Source organism: Cervus elaphus, chromosome 10 (assembly GCF_910594005.1).
Source record: "Cervus elaphus chromosome 10, mCerEla1.1, whole genome shotgun sequence".
Taxonomy (NCBI): Eukaryota; Metazoa; Chordata; class Mammalia; order Artiodactyla; family Cervidae; genus Cervus; species Cervus elaphus.
This window is the reverse complement of record NC_057824.1, coordinates 35,471,224-35,491,792: the sequence shown is the minus strand read 5'-3', so window position 1 is coordinate 35,491,792 and position 20,569 is coordinate 35,471,224.

Below are 20,569 nucleotides of genomic sequence, written 5' to 3'. Positions count from 1 at the left end.
CACTCTGGTCCCAATCCCGGAAGGCCCCAGCTTGGGCCCCCTCCCCAGGCAGGGGGAGCGGCCTCGAAGGCGCTCCAAAGTGGGCTGGAGTGGGGAGGGTCGTGAGGCATAGATGAAGGGCTCTTTAAGTGGAAGGAGCACTGGATTGAGAGGACTCGAATTGGAATCCCAGCTATGCGTCTAACTCTGGACAAGTCAGCATTTCTTGGTTTCATCTATTTTGTTTGGTCCATATAACATTGTTGATGTTTAGTTACTGTTGCTGCTGCTAAGTCACTTCAGTCGTGTCCGACTCTGTGCGACCCCATAGACGGCAGCCCACCAGGCTCCCCCGTCCCTGGGATTCTCCAGGCAAGAACACCAGAGTGGGTTGCCATTTCCTTCTCCAATGCATGAAAGTGACAAGTGAAAATGAAGTCGCTCAGTCGTGTCCTACTCTTAGCGACCGCATGGACTGTAGCCTACCAGGCTCCTCCGTCCATGGGATTTCCCAGGCAAGAGTACTGGAGTGGGGTGCCATTGCCTTCTCCGATGTTTAGTTGAGTCAATGCTTAAAAATCAGAATATAGCTCCGCGTGTTAGTCTCTCAGTCATGTCCAGGAATACTGGACACTCCAGGAATACTGGAGTGAGTTGCTATTCCCTTCTCCAAGGGATCCTCCCGACCCAGGAATCAAACCCAGGTCTCCTGCATCGTAGGCAGATATGGAGCCAAAATTCCTGTTTTCTGAGAAATTAGAAGATCTGACACCACTAGGCCCTCCATCCTCCCTGGCTTCGAGTGCATACAGCTGGGAACAGTGGCCATGTTTAGATGGGGCGCCCAAGGGGTCCTCTTGCCGCAGTCCCCTGCCAGCCCAGTTGCTCCCCTATGAACCCTGTGGGCTCTGGTAGAAGCTCCAGGCTGGGAATGACTTAGACCTCTGACCAGCCCTCAAGCACCAAAGAATTCACAGGCAGCCTCAGGGAGGGTTACAAACCCCACTGTGACCACCCTGAACATAGTGACCACGGCAGCAAGGCTTCTCATTTTTCTGAGCACGCACCACGGTCCCTGCACTTTGCAAGGCCCTTTAAGTACACTAACTCACACACTGGCTAGACGACCATCTTCCCACATTTTTATGGTGGACGCCGCCATCACTTAAAAAGTTGTGAGTTATGACAAAGCATCTATCTTCAAGGGGCGGGGCGGTGGCGGGGGTGGGGGCTTCCCTGATATCTCAGCTAGTAAAGAATCCGCCTGCAATTCGGGAGACCTGGGTTCGATCCCTGGGTTGGGAAGATCCCCTGGAGAAGGGAAAGGCTACCCACTCCAGTATTCTGGCCTGGAGAATTCCATGGACTGTATAGTCCATGGGGTTGCAAAGAGCTGGACACAGCTCAGTGACTTTCACTTTCATCTGTCCTCAAAGGGGGTCACAAAGAGACACGACTTAGATACCGAACAACAGCATATCTGTAATATTAAAATTCCATGGGAGAGAGGTGGCTAAGGAAAAAAAAGTCTAACAATGCTCGTTCAATGGGGATGATAATTTAAAAAAAAAAAAGTTGAGAAAATCATGTTGTAAAGGAACAAGCACCACTTTGCAAGTCCAACTTTGCATGTATCATTACCCTGTATTCCTCCATCATAACCACACGTATACACAGATTTCCCAAGGGGAAAAGATGCAAGCTGTTCATTTCAAGGGTTCAAGTTCATACCCACCCTGGAGAGAGGGAAACAATCAAGCCTCCAGCCCCAGGCAGAGTCTGACACCAGATAAGCCTTGAAAATATTGATCTAAGAAGTGCATTCTGCTCTTTCAGATACCCCAAGGATTAGACAACTGGCACCAAGAATGCTCAATTCCCTTTCGATGCCCCCTGAGGACTAAAGCATGCGGGAAACCATGCTGCTCCCTAATGAAGCCCAGCAATCACTGCAGTGCATCCCTAGGAGTGTAGGTCAGGTTAGGTTCTGAACCGAGGAGGTGAGAACAGTCCCTGGAAGTTTGCAATAATTACCTCAGGCCAGCTTGGGCTGCTGATCTTGGAAAGAGCTCCTCCAGCCTTAATCTCTGAGTCAGCGCTGCACTGACGCAAATCATGTCAGCGAGTCATTAACAACCTGCGTCCACACACCATCACAAGCTTCCAGGAAAACACTCTGTTAGAACCCCTTCCTGCTTCATGCACATAAGTAGCATTCCAATCAACTTCATATATATACTTGGCCACATCTTTTCAGGGCATTTACAGGAGAGATGCTTTGGGGAGAATTTCATCTGAAGAATCTGTTGAACAGGATTCGGGCTGAATGCTTGTTTTCTGCTTTTAAGCTGCATAAGAGTTGCTAGCCATTTTTGAGGAAGCAATACTTCCAACTTCAGTATAACAGAGGTCCAATTGGAAAAATGCATGTGCAAGAATCAGTTCCATTCAGTTGCTCAGTCATGTCCGAATCTTTGCGACCCCATGGACTGCAGCACGCCAGGCTTTCCTGTCCTTCACCAACTCCTGGAGCTTGCTCAAACTCATGTCCATCAAGTCGGTGATTTCATCCAACCATCTCATCCTCTGTTGTCCTCTTTTCCTCCTGCCTTCAATCTTTCCCAGCATCGGGGTCTTTTCCAATGAGTCTGTTCTTCGTGTCAATTGGACAAAGTATTGGAGTTTCAGCCTCAACATCAGTCCTTCCAATGAATATTCAGAACTGATTTCCTTTACGATGGACTGCTTTGACCTCCTTGCAGTTCAAGGGACTCTCAAGAGTCTTCTCCAACACCACAGCTCAAAAGCATCAATTCTTCAATGCTCAGTTTTCTTTATAGTCCAACTCTCACATCCATACATGACTACTGGAAAAACCATAGTTTTGACTAGATGGACCTTTGTCAGCAAGGTAATGTCTTTGCTTTTTAATATGCTGACTAGGTTGGTCATAGCTTTTCTTCCAAAGAGCAAGCATCTTTTAATTTCATGGCTGCAGTTACCATCTGCAGTGATTTTGGAGCCCCCAAAAATAGTCTCTCACTGTTTCCATTGTTTCCTCATCTATTTGCCATGAAGTGATGGGACCAGATGCCATAATCTTAGTTTTCTGACTGTTGAGTTTTAAGCTAACTTTTTCACCCTCCTCTTTCATTTTCATCAAGAGGCTCTTAGTTCTTCTTCACTTTCTGCCATAAGGGAGGTGTCATCTACATATCTGAGGTTATTGATATATCTCCCGGCAATCTTGATTCCAGCTTGTGCTTCATCCAGCCCAGCGTTTCACACAATGTGCTCTGCTTGTAAGTTAAATCAGTAGGGTGACAATATACAGCCTTGAAGTACTCCTTTCCATATTTGGAACCAGTCTGTTGTCCCAAATCAGGAAATATACCAGAACAGTTGGGGAAATATAGAGTGCTTACAACTCAATAATAAAAAGACAACCCAAATTGTTTTTACAATGTTCATAATGAGTTTAGTATTTTTTTAATATTTATTTTTATTTATTTGGCTACACCAGGTCTTAGTTGTGACATGGGATCTTTGCTTTTTATTGAGGCATGCAAGATCTTTTTAGCTATGGCATGTGGGATCTAGTTCCCTGGGCAGGTATTGAACCTTGGGCCCCCTTCACCGGGAGCACAGAGTCCTACCCACTGGACTACCAGGGAAGTCCTAATATTTTAATATATGTTAGAGCTCTTTTTTCCCCATAAAATTGCAGGCTGCTTAAGGGTGGAGGGCATATAAGAGGTTATATAGACAAGGCCAGATTCCTGGGAAGTCCAAATATCTGTGTCCTCAGGCTGAGAGCTCAGGCTGAGGCTTGACCAAATCCAACTTTCTGCCCTCATGCTATGAGTGGAACTTGGTTAGTTTTTCAAATTAAGCTTTTTAAATTTGCCGGCTTAGCAGGGAACTTATGCATTCCAAACTCATCTTTCTGGCAATAATCAAGTTACACCACACACAAGGTGGCCTGTTTCCTGAGGTATTTAATTGGAATCTACGGATATTCACAGGGAAAGCATATTTCAAAACAGGCTGCCTCTTTGGGAGAGAGTAGGGGTGGAGTGCACAAACGTGGGAGGAAAGAACAAGATGTAGCCCCTGGACAATGATATTAGCTCCAGGCTTTTTTAGTTGGGAGCAAGGATCTTCACCCATTAGGTTTCCAGAAAAGTGCTTGGAAAGGAGAGTGGGCTGAAGCTGAGCTTGGCTGTCACCATGAGGAAGAGAGAGTTGAGAATTTCAAACAGCTGTGGTTCTTGAAGCAACCCTACCCAAGGTAACTACATAAGAAGTTCCCTCCAAGACGGCTGTCCTGGACTTCCATGGTGGTACAGGGGATAAGAACTTGCCTGCCAATGCAGGGGACAATGGGTTTGATCCCTGGGCCGGGAAGATCCCACATGTGTCAGACTAAGCCCACGCGCCACAGCTGTTGAACCTGTGCTCTAGAGCCTGGGAACCGCAACTACTGTAGCCCTAGCGACTGGAGCATGTGCTTGCAACAAGAGAAGCTGCTGCAGTGAGAAGCCCGAGCACCGCAACCAGAGAAAGCCCTCTTGCAGCAATGAAGACCCAATGCAACCAAAAATAAAATAAAATTAATGAATTGATTTTTTAAAAAGATAGCTGTCCTGGTTGGGTTAAGGTTCAGCTGTAACAAAGAGCCCTCACATAAGAATGGCAAATAGACGTTTGCATCTGTCTCATGGTTGGGTCTGGAGGCAGACAGTCCAGGGCTGGTCTGGGAGGGCTGCTCCAGGAAACTCCTCTCCCTGGATGCTCTACCGTCCCCGGAGAGTTGCCCTCACCCAGGATGCACACCAGTCAGGGTGGACCTCCAGCCACAGAGCTCCCCTTCTCAGCAGCAGGATAGAGGAAGAAGCAGAGAAAAAGACCTGTCTCTCTCTCCTAGGAAATATCCTTAGAAGTCATGTAAATTGCTTCCCATTCCATCCTGGACGGACAGTTAGTCTCACAATCAGCCTACCTGTAGAGGAAGCTGGGAACTTCTGTGATATGGGGCAGCCATGTGCACAACTAAAATCTGCAGGTTCCAAATAACCCAGTTTTTTTTAATAAAGTTTTATTGTGCTGGGCTCAGTCATGTCCGACACTTCGGGACCCCATGGATGGCAGCCCTCCAGGCTCCTCTGTACGTGGGATTTCCCAGGCGAGAATACTAGAGTGGGTTCCTTCTCCTGGGGATCTTCCTGACCTAGGGATAGAACCCGTGTCTCCTGCAGGTTTCCTGCATTGCAGATGGATTCTTTACTGTTGAGCCACCAGGAAAGCCCCCCCCCCCAACAAATAATCCAATTTTTAAGTGAGCAAAAAAAAAAATCTTAAACAGACATTTCTCCAAAGATGTGCAAATGGCCAAGAAACACATGAAAAAGATGCTCAATAACATTAGTCATCAGGAAAATACAAATAAAACCACAATGAGATTTCACTTCACGCCCACTAGACTGACTAGAATTTAAAACAAAACAAAACAATGGAAAATAACAAGTCATGGCCAGGATGTAGTGCAATTGGAACACTCATATATTACTGGTAGAAATGTAAAATGGTGCAGCTGCTACCGAAAACAGTTTGGAGATTTCTCAGTAAGTTAAACAGAATTACCATATGAGCAATTCCACTCCTAGGTATATACCCAAAAGAATTGAAAACAAGTGGTAAAACAAAAACTTGTCCATGAATGTTTATAGCAGCATTATTCACAATAACTACTAGGTGAAAACAATCCAAATGTCCACTGACTAATGGGTAAATAAAATGTGATAAATAAATTATGGGCTTCCCAGGTGGCTCAGTGGTAAAAGACTCTGCCTGCCAATGCAGGAGACACAGGAGATGCCAGTTTGATTCCTGGGTCAGGAAGATCCCCTGGAGGAGGAAATGGCAACTCACTCCAGCATTCCTGCCTAGAGAATCCCATGGACAGAAGAGCTTGGCAGGCTACAATCCATGGGTTGCAAAGAGCTGGACATGACTGAGAACACCCAGACATATATGTTACAATGGAGTATTATTCAGCCATAAAAAGGAATTAAGTGCGGATACATGTCGCAATATGGATGAACATTGAAAACAATCTGAGTAAAATAAACCAGTCACAAAAGACCACATATGATATTACTTCATTATAACATGAAATGTCAAGAATAGGAAAATCTATAGAGACAGAAAGTAAATTAGTGGTTACTTAGGGCTAGGGGAGCCAGTGGGAAAGAGAGTTACAGATAAAGGGTACAAAGTTTATTTTATTTTTTTAAACTTTTAAAAATATTCATTTATTTGGCTGCACCAGATATTAGTTGCAGCACATGGGATCTTTAGTTGCAGCACATGAGATCTAGTTACTCAACCAGGGATGGAACCCAGGCCCCCATATGGGATTTTGAAGTCTTAGCCACTGGACCATCAAGGAAGTCCCACAAGGTTTATTTTTGAGGTGATGGAAACATTCTAAAATTGACTGTGGTGATGGTTACACATATCTGTGAATTTATCTATTGAATTCCACAGTTTAAGTAATGATTTATATATTATGTGAATTATATCTCAACCAAGAGGTTGAATAAATAACCTGGATAACCTCGATGGTGTGGTCACTCACCTAGAGTTAGACATCCTGAAGTGTGAAGTCAAGTGGGGCTTAGGAAGCACCACTACAAACAAAGCTAGTAGAGGTGATGGAATTACAGCTGAGCTATTTCAAATCCTAAAAGATGATGCTATTAAAGTGCTATACTCAATATGACAGCAAATTTGGAAAATTCAGCAGTGGCCACAGGACTAGAAAAGGTCAGTCTTCATTCCAGTCCCAAGGAAGGGCAATGCCAAAGAATGTTCAAACTACCACACAGTTGTGCTCATTTCACATGCTAGCAAGATTTTGCTCAAAATCCTTCAAACTAGGCTTCAGCAGTATGTGAAATGAGAACTTGCAAGTGTACAAGCTGGATTTAGAAAAGGCAGGGGAACCAGAGATCATATGGCCAACATACATTGGATCATAGAGAAAGCAATTCAGAAATTGTTTTCATCGAGAAAGGAATTTCAGAAAAACATCTGCTTCATTGACTGCACTAAAGCCTTTGACTGTGTGGATCACAACAAACTGTGGAAAATTCTGAAAGAGATGGGAATACCAGACCACCTGACCTGCCTCTTGAGAAATCTGTATGTAGGTCAGGAAGCAACAGTTAGAACTGGACATGGAACAACAGACTGGTTACAAATTGGGAAAGTAGGATGTATACTGTCACCCTGCTTATTTAACTTATATGCAGAGTACATCATGAGAAATCCTGGGCTGGATGAAGCAAAAGCTGGAATCAAGATTTCTGGGAGAAATATTAATAATCTCAGATACGCAGATGACACCACCCTTATGTCAGAAAACAAAGAAGAACTAAATAGCCTCTTGATGACAGTGAAAGAGAAGTGAAAAAGCTGGCTTAAAACTCAACATTCAGAAAACTAAGATCATGGCATCTGGTCCCATCACTTCACTTCATGGCAAATTGCCGGGAGCCAACACACGAGACCCTACCCCTAAAAAGGCCATAGGGGAGAAAACCTGACGGGCAAGGCGAATCAGGTTTTCAGGGGTTTTCGAAAAGGCCAGCTCACGAGATCCCACCCATGACAAGGTCACGAGGAGAAAGCCTGACAGGCAAGGCAGATCAGGTTTTCAGGGATTTCGAAAAGCTGCCCCCGGCTCTCACCTTAAAGATGATATCTGTCTTTCTGATGCCTGCCTCAATGGACTACTCCCTAATTTCTCTGACACAGGCAGGAAGGCCTTCCCGGATCTCTTCCCAAATAAGAATCAATTTAAAAACTTTAATCAATAAGTTTCCCAGGTGGTGGTATTTTATGAGATTATTCAGGGTGAAAGGAGTGTTTTAATTCAAACTCCTTTGCCGGTAGTTTGTTAGCCAAATGCATTTATGCGCTTGGTACTAATATGCATGATTGCTTATAATATCCTAATCATAAAATAGCATAAAGAACCTGATTATATTAAAGCCCTAATAGATATAGAGCCTTTTTAAGGGGTAAAGGAGTCCTATTAGAAAACATAAGAAAAATTATTCTATAGGTGGTTATTGGGTTGTGATTTGCTTGCTGTGTTTTTGCTTGCTGTATTTTTGCCTTTAATGTGCTAAGGTTGTGTTATAAAAACCACTGTTAATATAGTTAAAGATCTAGAGAAAAAAGAACTTAGCCCTAGTGTGGTAACAATGAGATGGTTGTTAATTGTCAGTCAGGAGTGCTAGGCAGAGCTGCCTCACCAAAGTCGCAGAATCAGTATGGGGTAAACTTCTTAGATAAACTCAACTGACAACTTTTGCAGAAGGATTAATTTTTGTATTAACAAGAATATACTTCTACTCTGTACTATTGCCCTATGAGACTGCTACCTTTCAGTTAAGGTCACCATAGAAACAGAAAATAGGTTTACATTCACCTGACCTGCAAAAATGTTAATAGGCCCCAAGGCCAGAAGATAATGTACAAGACCCTCATAAACAAAGAAGTATGCAGAAAACACCCTGGTTTCGTGAAGGACAAGCTGATGTAATGTTAAACTATCTTCCCCTTAGAAATGTACTAACTTAGGGTATAAAAGCTATGGTAAAAAATAAAGCATGGCCAGACTCTGCCAGACTCTTCCAGACTCTCTGCACCCCCGTCTGGTCATTCTGTCTCTCTCTCTTTCTCTCTCCCTCGCAGATTTGGCCCTATCAAGGCTGGTCTCACGTGTCTTCTCTCTCGCCGACGCCATTCATCTTGAGGGTACCCCCTGGATCCTGTTGAGGCTGGACCCCGGCAGCAAATAGATGGAGAAATAATGGAAACAGTGAGAGACTTTATTTTGGGGGGCTCCAAAATCACTGCAGATGGTGAGTGCAGCCACACAATTAAGACACTTGCTCTTTGGAAGGAAAGTTATGACCAAGCTAGATGGCATATTAAAAAGCAGACACATTACTTTTCCAACAAAGGTCTGTCTAGTCAAAGCTATGGTTTTTCCAGTGGTCATGTACTAAGGTACAATAGTCACAATGACTATAAAGAGAATTGGTGCTTTTGAACTATGGTGCTGAAGAAGACTCTTGAGAGTCCCTTGGACAGAAAGGAGATCAAACAAGTCAATTCTAAAGGAAATCAACCCTGAATATTCATTGGAAGGACTGATGCTGAAGCCTCAGTACTTTGGCCACCTTATGTGAAGAACTGGAAAAGACCCTGATGCTGGGAAAGATTGAAGGCAGGAAGAGAAGGGGACGACAGAGAATGAGACAGTTGGCTTACATCATCAACTCAATGAGTTTGAAGCAAACTCTTGGAGATAGTGAAGGACAAGGAAACCTGTTGTGCTGCAGTTCATGGGGTTGTGAAGAGTCGGACACGACTTACCGGCTGAACAAAAGATTTTTAAAATCAAAAACCAAAAATAGCAAGAAAAGCTCTTGAAATTAAAAAGTAATGATGGCAAACTAATTCTAACAGATTTTTTAAATGTAAATATTATAAAGTTACGCTTCGCTTTGTGGTAATAGGACAAGAATAGACAGATAAGAAACAGACAAAAAAGTCAGAAGTAGACCCAAATACATGTGGGAATGTGGTATGTAATAAAAGTGACATTTCAAATCAGTGAGGGAAATGTGGATTACTGGATAAATGTCATTTGGAACATCTGTTTTTTAAGGGAAAAAATAAAGCTGTACCCCTACTTGCCAAAATTAATTCCAGATAGAAAAAAGGTTCAAATACAAATGAAACCAAACAATTTGAGAAGAAATCTTAGATTTTGTTATAATCTGGAACTGAAGAAGGCCTTTCTAAACATGAAACAAAACACAGAAACCATAGAGAAAAGATTTGCTAATTTGACTATGTGAAAGTTAAAGTCTCTGTATGAAGATATATAGAGAGATAGAGATTTCAAGGTCAAAAAGACTAGCTGGGGAAATATTCACAGTCTATATAAAAGACAAAAGATGATTTCCCTAGAATACAAAGATCAAAAGGAAAATGACAAAACAACAGAAAAAGAAAACCCCAAACTCCCCACATTTTTCTCATTAGGAAAAAAATGGGATAAGATGTGAAATAGAAATGGTAAATGGCATAAGAAGATGCCTAACCTCAGGAAGTTTCAAAGTATATATTGTCTCTAGGGGAAAAAAAGACAAAGAGTGAAAGTACATTTTAAAACAAGAGACTGTTTGTATCTTTGATGTGGTCAAGATGGCAAGGATACAAAGAATTTCCTAGCTGTCCAATGGTTAGGACTTCAGTTCCAAGGGTCCAAGTTGAGATTGAACTAAGATCCCACAAGCCTTGAGGTCAAAAAAAAAAAGGGGGATGGCAAGGATACAGGTCATGAACATCAAGTAGGTATGAGTCATATCTTGCAGGGTACTGCAGAGTCTTTTAGGTCACAAGTTTTAAGCGTGACAGGACATCTGTTGTTGTTTAGTGGCTAAGTCATGTCTGACTCTTTGCCACCCCATGGACTGCAGCACACCAGGCTTTCCTGTCCTCCACTGTCTCCCAGAGTTTGCTAAAGTTCACGTCCATTGAGTCAGTGATGTCATCCAACCATCTCATCCACTGTCACCCCATACTCCTCCTGCCTTCAATCTTTCCCAGCATCAGGGTCTTCTCCAGTGAGTTGGCTCTTCACATCAGGTGGCCAAATATTGGAGCTTCAGCTTCAGGATAGGAAATGATGGTAGGATTTAAGCTGGAGAACAAGATAACCCAATTTCTGTTTTCATAACATCACGAGAATCACTCTGGCTATTATGTGTAGACTTAACTGGGGCAACGTGGAAACTGGGAGATACTGCAGATAATTTGGATGGACGACAATGGTGGATCAGGGTGCTAGAAGTGGAAATGGTGAGAAGGGGTCAAATTTGAGTCCTATTTTGCAAGAAGAGACCACAAGGTTTGCTGATATATTGAATATAAGGTGTGAGCGAAAAGCAAGAGTCAAGGATAATTCCAAGCTTTTGGTGACAAACGACTAGAAGCTACTATTAACTGAAGTCGTGAATAGAAGAAAAAAATTGCATATCAAACAGAGAAAATTTTACAATCCTTGAGCTGCTTATTATACATCCCAGTAAAGATGTTAAATAGTTAATTGAGTATAGCAAACTGGATTTCAAGAGGGAAGTTGGAACAAGGGTTATATGCTTGCTTTTATTTTCATTCATCTCAAAGTATTTTCTAATTTCCTCTGTGACTTATGTGACCTATTGCTTGCTTGAGTGTATTGTTTAATCTCCACGTATTCATTAATTTTCCAGTTTTCCTTCTCATTGACTTCAAGTTTCCTTCCATTGCAGTCAGAAAGGACACTTCGTATGATTTCAATATTTTTAATTAACTGAGACTGCCTTTGTGGACCAACGTATGATTTATCCTCAAGAATGTTCCATGTGTATTTCAGAAGAATGCGTACTCTGCTCTTGTTGGGTTGGGTGTTCTATATATGTCTGTTTGGTCTAGTTGATCTAGTGTTGTTCAAGTCTTCTATTTCCTTATTGACCCTCTGTCTAGATGTTCAATCCAGCATTGAAGATGAGATATTGAAGTTGCAGTGTGTTGTTATAGAGCTGTCTATTTCTCCCTTTGGGGCTTCCCTGGTGGCTCAGAAGGTAAAGCGCCCACCTGCAATGTGGGAGACCCGGGTTCAAACCCTAGGCTGGGAAGATCCCCTGGAGAAGGAAATGGCAACCCACTCCAGTATTCTTGCCTGGAGAATCCCATGGATTCTCCCAGAGGAGCCTGGCGGGCTACAGTCCTCAGGGTCACAAAGAGTCGGACACGGCTGAGCGACTACACTTTCACTTTCTATTTCTCCCTTCAGTCCTGTGAATGTTGGCTTCATCTATCTGGGAGTTCTGTTATTCGGTATATATGCCTTTCTCATTGCTATATTTCCTTGAAGAATTGACAGGACTATACACTTGGGAATTATTACTGAATAAATGGTATTAAAGCTATGAAATGAGGGGTTTTCCCGGTGACTCAGTGGTGAAGTATCTGCCTGCCAATGCAGGAGACACGGGTTTGATCCCTGATCCATCCAGGAAGATCCTGCATGCCTTGGAGCAACTAAGCTTGTGCGCCACAAGTGTTGAGCCTGTACTCTGGAGACGGGGCTCCTCAAGAAGAGAAGTCACCACAATGAGAAGACTGTGAACCACAACTAGAGAGCAGCCCCCTCTCATCGCAACTAGAGAAAAGCCCAAGAAGTAACGAAGATCCAGCAGAGCCAGAAATAAATAATTTTTTATAAATTAAAAAAAAAAAGGAAATCGAATAGGATCATCTGTGATGTGAATGAAGGAAGAAGATAAGAAGGTCCAGGACTAATCACTGAAGATGCTCCAACATTTAGAACTTGGGAAGAGAGAGGAAATCGATAAATAAGACTGAGAAGGAGTGGCCGGTGAAGCAGAAGGAAACTCAGGAATGTGGTTTTCCAGCTAAGTGAAGAACAGGGGTCTGATAATAAGAATCAGTATAACATTCTTAAATTGGAGTTGCTGTGGATAGCTGTGGCTCAAATGTGGATAATCATAAGGTAAATTTGGAGATTGTGTGTATGGAGCGCTTTTCTAAATGAGGATTGAAAACACTCATCTCTCCTTTTGCTTACTAAGACCAGGTTGAGTGCTGCAGGGCAGTTGGGTCTTGGCGCCATCAAGGGTTGGCACACTTCTGTGAAGGGCTGCTGCTGCTGCTGCTAAATCCCGTCAGTCGTGTCCGACTCTGTGCGACCCCATAGACGGCAGCCCACCAGGCTTCCCCGTCCCTGGGATTCTCCAGGCAAGAACACTGGAGTGGGTCGCCATTTCCTTCTCCAGTGCGTGAAAGTGAAAAGTGAAAGTGAAGTCGCTCATTCGTGTCCGACTCTTTTCGACCCCATGAATCGCAGCACACCAGGCCTCCCTGTCCATCACCAACTCCCAGAGCTTATTCAAACTCATGTCCATCGAATCGGCGATGCCATCCAACCATCTCATCCTCCGTCTTCCCCTTCTCCTTTAACACAATTCTGCCACTGCAGTGAAAAAGCAGTCGTAGACAATGTTTAAACAAGTGGACGTGCTTGTATCCCAACAAAAACTACTTATGGACACCAAAATTTGAAATTCATATCATTTGCCTGCATCACAAAATATTACTCCTTTTTTCAATGATCTCAAAGTGTAAAATCTATTCTTAGCTTTATACACAAATAGGTAATTTGCAGCAACATGAATGGACTTAGAGACTGTCATACCCAGTGAAATAAGTCAGACAGAGAAAGAGAAATATCATATGATATCCCTTATATGGGGAATCTAAAAAGAAATGATACAAAACTAAAAGAGACTCACAGACTTAGAGAATGAGCTTGTGGTTGCTGGGGGGAAGAATGGGGGAAGGGATAGTTAGGGAGTTGGGGATGGACATGCTGCTATATTTAAAATGAATAGTCAACAAGAACCTACTATATAGCACATGGAATTCTGCTCAATGTGTTATGTCAGCCTGGATGGGAGGGGAGTTTGGGGGAGAATGGATACATGTATATGTATATGGCTGAGTCCCTTTGCTATTCACCTGGGAGTATCACAACATTGTTCATTGGCTACACCCTAATGTAAAATAAAAAGTTAAAAGAAAACAAAGGCAAAAATAGGGAACAGGCTGGATTTAGCACACAGACCATTGTTTGCTAATGTGCTTATAACTTCTGCGTTCTCTACAGACAGTGCTCAGTAAAAGACTGACATGTTTTCTTTTCAGAGTTCTCCAGGAAAATAGAATTTTGCATGAAGACTGAAACAAACCAGGACCCAGTGGGCATTCAGTCTGGAGCGCCTCCATGCCTAATGGATGCCAATGGAAACACTGGCTTTAACCCAAGAGTTCCAAGCCATTGTTCTCATAGACCTTCAGGAAAATTTTGTTCATCCGGGGAGGAAATCTCAGAATGAAAACCAAACTGGTTCATGGGGAAGAAGGCTAAAGAACTGAGTTTGGAAAAAGTCAAGAAGACAGTTCTGGAGAGTTTGACAGCAGATGCCATCACAGAAACAGTGCAAAAATGACTGGTTGACCCAGGAATTCCTCTCCTAGGTATGTAGAAGAGAAACGAAAATATATATTCATCCAAAACCAAAAGGTGGAAAATACTGATGAATAAATAAATATGGTATATCCACACAATGGAATATTATTCAGCAATAGGAAGAAATGAAGTATCCAATGCATCTACAACATGGATGAACCTTGAAAACATTATGCTAAGTGAAAAGCAGCGAGCATGTAAGACCACATGTCATGAGAGTTCATTAGTATGGAATGTTCAAAACAGACAAATCCATATAGACAGAAGTAGATCCTTGGTTGCCTGCGGATGAGGTGGGGCTGCTCACAGAAGGTGGGGAGTGACTGATAAAGGGCACAGGGCGTCTTATTGGGATGATGTAAACTTTTCAAATTGTGGTGATGGTTGCATAACTTTGTAAATACTCTAAAAACCATTGAATAGTACATTTCACATGGACGCATTGTGTGTGAATTATACCTCAATAAAGCTGTTTTTTTTAAATGACCCTGGCTTTAATAGAATGTCCTTCTCCTCTCCCTCTTAGGCATCGAAAGGACTGAAGGGGCAGGCTAAGTCCTGCGCAAGTGACAATAGAAGAAGAGAATTCTTGTCTAGTTTATGAGCTACACGGCTTCCCTGGTGGCTCAGTGGTAAAGAATTTGCTGCAATGCAGGAGATGCAGGTTTGATCCCTGGGTCTGGAAGACCCTGGAGGATGAAACAGCAATCCACTCCAGTATTCTTGTCTGGAAAATTCCATGGACATTGGAACTTGGTGGGCTACAGTCCAAAGGCTCACAAAGAGTCAGACATGGATGAACAACTGAGCACACACACATGATTGAGTCTGGAACACTCAATTGAGTTTCCAACACTCAATTTCTCTCTGCCTCTCTCTCTCTCTCTCACACACACACACTCACACACACCTTCCTATATGCCTGTCTGCATCCATGAAGGGAGGACCACAGTAGCTATTCTTGGTCCCCTTTAGACCCCAGTGCATCCCAAACCCCAGCTTCTGTATTGGCTGGTAACTCATGAAGCCTCCATTTTCTGGAAAACTGTGCTTGGTCAAAAACAAGCCACTTTTAGACTTCCCTGTCAGTCTAGTGGTTAAGACTCCACGCTTCCATTGCAGAGGGCAAATAGGTTTGATCCTGATCAGGGGGCTAAGATCACACCTGCCACCGGATGTGCCAAAAAAAAGGGGGTTAAAAAATGAGCCGCCCTTCCTGAGAGGTCACACACACACACACACACACACACACACACACATGCTCCAGGGCCGAGCTCAACCCACAGGCCAGCCCCTTTGCCCCCAGAGGCGATTTGCTCTGTCGTGAATTTGTGCTCCAGAGCTTCTCCGTGGGATCAGAAAAAAGCGAGCCTTCAGCTGAGGTCACTTTCTTGCCTTGATTTGTATTCTCTGCCCTGCCCTGCTTCCCTCACATCCTAAATAAATCAGTTGAACAAGAGTCCCTGTCTCCGGTTCTGCTTCCAGGGAACTCGGCCTAACACTAGAGCCTTACAGAACAGAGAAGTGAGGCTGGGCAGGGAGGAGGGACCAGCAGAGAGGAAGACGAAGGGGAGGGTGGGTGAGGTCTTGTCCTCGCTGGAGGCAGACTCGGGAGGCAGTGTTCCCGGTCGTGGGGAGCTTCACACACCTCTTAGCTCAGGTTGTGTCAGTGAAGCATCACCCAAAGTCAAGGCTGAGGCCATTGTTGCCATCTCTCCACTGAACCCCATGGCCATTGGGCACCCCAAGGGCTGGAGGCATCCTGGACAACACTCAAGGCTTGGTCTCTGGCATTCCTGGACAACAGCGAGGCTTCTCCTGAGGGCTCCCACCCCCCAGTCCTCATCCCCAGAGGTAACGACTGCCACCCTTCTTTCATGTGACTCCTTCTGAGTTGTTCACACATACACACACAAGGAAAGATGGGTGGATAATGGGGGATTCCTCCTAAGAGGAACCAGAAGTCTCCCTCAATAGACCTCCTCTTCGTCTCATCAGCTGAGGCTACATCACACGTTCATACAAAACAAAACCAAAAAAAAACACTGGCAAGGCACATGGGCAATTCTAGATGCACATGGGAACCACCAGGTTATTTTTTTAAGTGTCAGCTGCCAGGGGCCCAACTTTAGGCCAATTAGATCAGAAGTTGAGTCAGTGACCAACGTCAACAAAACTAAAAACTGGGACTGGTCATCTCCTGCCCAAAAAGAAGAAAAGATGGGGGGAGAAGAGAGAGCAGAAGAGAAGGACAAAATGGGTGAGGGAGGGATGAGAGGCTGGAAGATAACTAGCATATGTCCCCCGCCTCCAGTGGACTTAAATGACAGTCTCCCTAGGAGGCTGCTCTACCAATTCATTCATTTGAGAAATATTTACTGAGCAGGCGTGTGCTGGATGGAGTGTTAGAGCTGGGAACAAAACAGACATGGTCCCGGCTGTGCACTTTTTTCACTTAATATCGTGGAGCCTATATTCAGCCGTATTGTTTAGTAATCCATATTTTGACTGCTGACATTCATAGCGTGACTTTGCCAAAGTTTATCCACCCTCTCTCCCATTGACGGGCCTCCAGATTTCAGTTCTTATAAACAATGCTGGTACAAACATCCTTGTTTACACAGGCAGGAGTTTTTCTTGGCAAAAGAGTTTTTCTTGGTGAAATTTCTGGGTTGCAGAATATGCGAATATTCAACTTGAGGAGATAAACTCAAACTCTTTCGAAAAGTGTTGGCTGTGATTTTACATTTCCCCAGCATAGTCTTAGCATCCTGTGTGTATGCTAAGTCGCTTCGTGCATGCATGCATGATTAGTCGCTCAGTCATGTCTGACTCTTGCAACCCAACTGCAGCCTGCCAGGCTTCTCTGTCCATGGGATTCTCCAAGCGAGAATACTGGAGTGCACTGCCATGCCCTCCTCCAGGGGATCTTGCCAACCCAGGGATTGAACCTGCATCTCTTAAGTCTCCTGCATTGGCAGGTAGGTTCTTTACCACTATTGCCATCTGTCCTAGACATTTATAATCCAAAGGCTCAGGATTTGTTGAAAGGAAACTAAATGGTTAAAGAAAAGGAATTTTAGTGTCAGGATTTGAGGAATCTCATGGAAACCTGGAGTGAGGTGTTCAGCTCCCCAACAATCTGGCTTTTTTCCTCTCTGGGGACAAAGCATCTCCCACCTCTGCTTTTCCCCTTCTGTGTATCCTGTCTTCCCTCTGCAGGTCAGAATCCTCTGAAAGGCTTCTCTCCTCCATAATTTAGACTTACCCTTGAATTTGGGTCCTATGGCGTCAGCTTTAGCCAAAATCCTACAGTAGATCACAGCTCCAATGCCCCTAAACTTTCCTTCCTTTGGTTCAGACTTTAAGGCTTCACCAGGATCAGGTATCCATGTCTGATCCACTCAGCTGTAGCCTAAGAGTCTTGGTCAATTTGAGGCAAACATGACTCCCGAAGTCCACTCCTTTTGCAGGGACCATGAGGTCAATTTCACAGAAAGAATTACGCATGAGACTTGTGACCCCAAAGCATGTTCCACACTCACCTTTTCTCTCCCTAAACCGCAAGTGAAAGTTGCTCAGTCGTGTCCAGCTGTTTGCAATCCTATACAGTCCATGGAATTCTCCAGGCCAGAATACTGGAGTGGGTATACTTTCTCTTCTCCAGGGGATCGTCCCAACCCAGGGATCGATCCCAGGTATCCCGCCTTGCAGGTGGATTCTTTACCAGCTGAGCCACCAGGGAAGCCCCTAAACCACAATGTACCACACCAAATACACAACCAGTCTCACACAAACGCACTAGTGATTCCTCCCTCAGCACAAGAAGGCATGAAGCAGAGAATTTAGCATACTGTCTCATCCAACCATGCAGTTCTTCCATGCTAAGAATTAAGGGAAACAGACTCTCATAACCAGGACAATAGGCTACTTTTAGGCAGGAAATTCAGTTCCTAAGTCAACACATAATTCAAAAATGAAGTGCAGACAAAATTATCCATTACCATGAAACTCCATCTATGTGGTTTTTGTCTATGACCGTGTTTGATAAATACAACTAGGTGAGTGATATTTGTCATAAGATGAGGTAAGGAAAAAAAGAGTGCTATACACCCTGATGGATAATCTTCCTTGTTTCATGACAACACCACTTAAAGTATTATTTTCCCTCTTTTCTAGGTATATAATTGGATTCAAAGAAGTTAAGTAAACACACACTTGATTCAACTGCAGTAGATCAGAATTTCAACTCTTACAAACATCTCCTTTCACAAGGAAAGTTCAGGTAAACCACAAAAGCTAGGCACTTGACATGATTCATGCCTTGAGATGTTAGATAATGTAATGAAATCATCACAATTAGCAAGATGTTTAAAAACTAAGCATCCAATTCAACTGGAGTCTCATGTAGATAAATGCCAGTTAAAACTGCCCTGAGATATTCATTTTTGAGATTGGAAAAGAATCCAAAAGCTGGTAAAACAGTGTTGGTGAGACTATAGGGAGTCTCCCACAGAAAGTGGGTGTGTTGTTTGGCATAACCTCTGTGAAGGTTATGAAGGTGCTACCTATCAAAGTTATAAATTGTACACTCCTGGCCCAGCAATCCAACATCTAAAAATTCACCCTGCAAATACATTTGCACACTTGTAAAATAGCATGTACACAAGGTTATTTGATGTAACATTATTTTTCCCAGGGAAAAAAAAATAATAACCCTGGAAACCACCCAAGTATTCATCAGATTAATAAGTTACAGGACTCTGGAACACAATGAAACTGTAAGAAAAAAAAATATGTACTTCCAACAAACATTTATAGAGAGATCACCAAGATAGATGAAGTTAAGAAAGTAAGTTGCAAAACAATGTGTCTCATTACGAATAAACATGCTTCTTTTCTGTAGAAACTTGAGAGAATCCAAAAAGATATGTGCACATATATATTCATATTTGGGCTTCCCAGGTAGCTCCATGGTAAAGAATCTGCCTGCCAATGCAAGAGATGCAGGTTTGATCCCTGGGTTGGGATGATCCTGTGGAGAAAGAAATGGCAACCCAATCCAGTATTCTTGCCTGGGAAACCCCATGGACAGAGGAGACTGGAACCACACTGCAGTCCTTGCGGTCACAAAGAGTAGGACGTGACTTAGTAACTAAACAACAACAATATATTCACGTTTGCATAAGTAAATCCTGAAGACATCTCAGAAACTAATCAAAGTGGCGACTTGGAAGGTGGGAGGACACAATGCAATTTAGGAGGATGGGTACTAGCTGAAGGGGGACTTTTCACTTTTACCTTTTTATCTGGTTAGAATGTGTTCCCTGTTCAAATATCTAATTGCAATTTTTTTTTTAATTCAATGTAAAAAGGGAAAAGAATCTAGCATCCAGAACATGAAGACGAACCTCTACAGTCTGAGTGCAAAGTATTTCATGCCAGGATATGAACGAAACGTTATTTTAAAAGTGCCCTAATGCTTTAATCCATGATTTTTTGGAAACTCAAATTAATTATGCTGAGTAAAAGAAGCCAGACTCCCTGAAATAGAATGGATGCTGTGTGATGCCATTTATATTAAGCTCCAGAAACTGCGCGCTAATCTGTAGTGTGCAAATCAGGGGGTCGGAGATTGGAGAGGGTGAAGAGGAGCGTCACAAAGAGACACGAGGATACTTTGGAGTGTGAGGGTGATTGACTGGTGATGGTTTCATGGGTGTAGCCATATGTCAAAACCTGTAAAATTTTTCCACTGTTTATGTATGGATGTGAGAGTTGGACCATAAAGAAAGCTGAGTGCCGAAGAATTGATGCTTTTGAAGTGTGATGTTGGAGAAGACTCTTGAGAGTCCCTTGGACTTCAAGGAGCTCCAACCAGTCCATCCTAAAGGAAATCAGTTCTGAATATTCATTGAAAGGACTGATGCTAAAGCTGAAGCTCCAGTACTTTAGCCACTGATGCAAAGAGCAGATTTATTACAAAAGACCCTGATACTGGGAAAGATTGAAGGCAGGAGGAGAAGGGGATATGGAGGATGAGATGGTTAGATGGCATCAGTGACTTGATGGACATGAATTTGAGTAAGTTCCAGGAGTTGGTGATGGACAGGGAAGCCTGGTGTGCTGCAGTCCATGGGGTCACAAAGAGTCAAACACGACTGAGCAACTGAACTGAACCGAACTGAATAGAATTGTATGCTTTTAACATGTGCAGTTTATGGTCAATTACATCTTTTGAAAAATATTTATTTATTTTACTGCGCCGAGTCTTAGTTGCGGCAGGCAGGATCTTCGTGGCGTCATGCAAGATCTTTCCTTGCGGCGCGTGGACTCTCTAGCTGTGGCCCGCGGGCTCTGGAGCACTCCATGTCAGTAGCTGCAGCACACAGGCTTAGTTGCTCTGGGGCA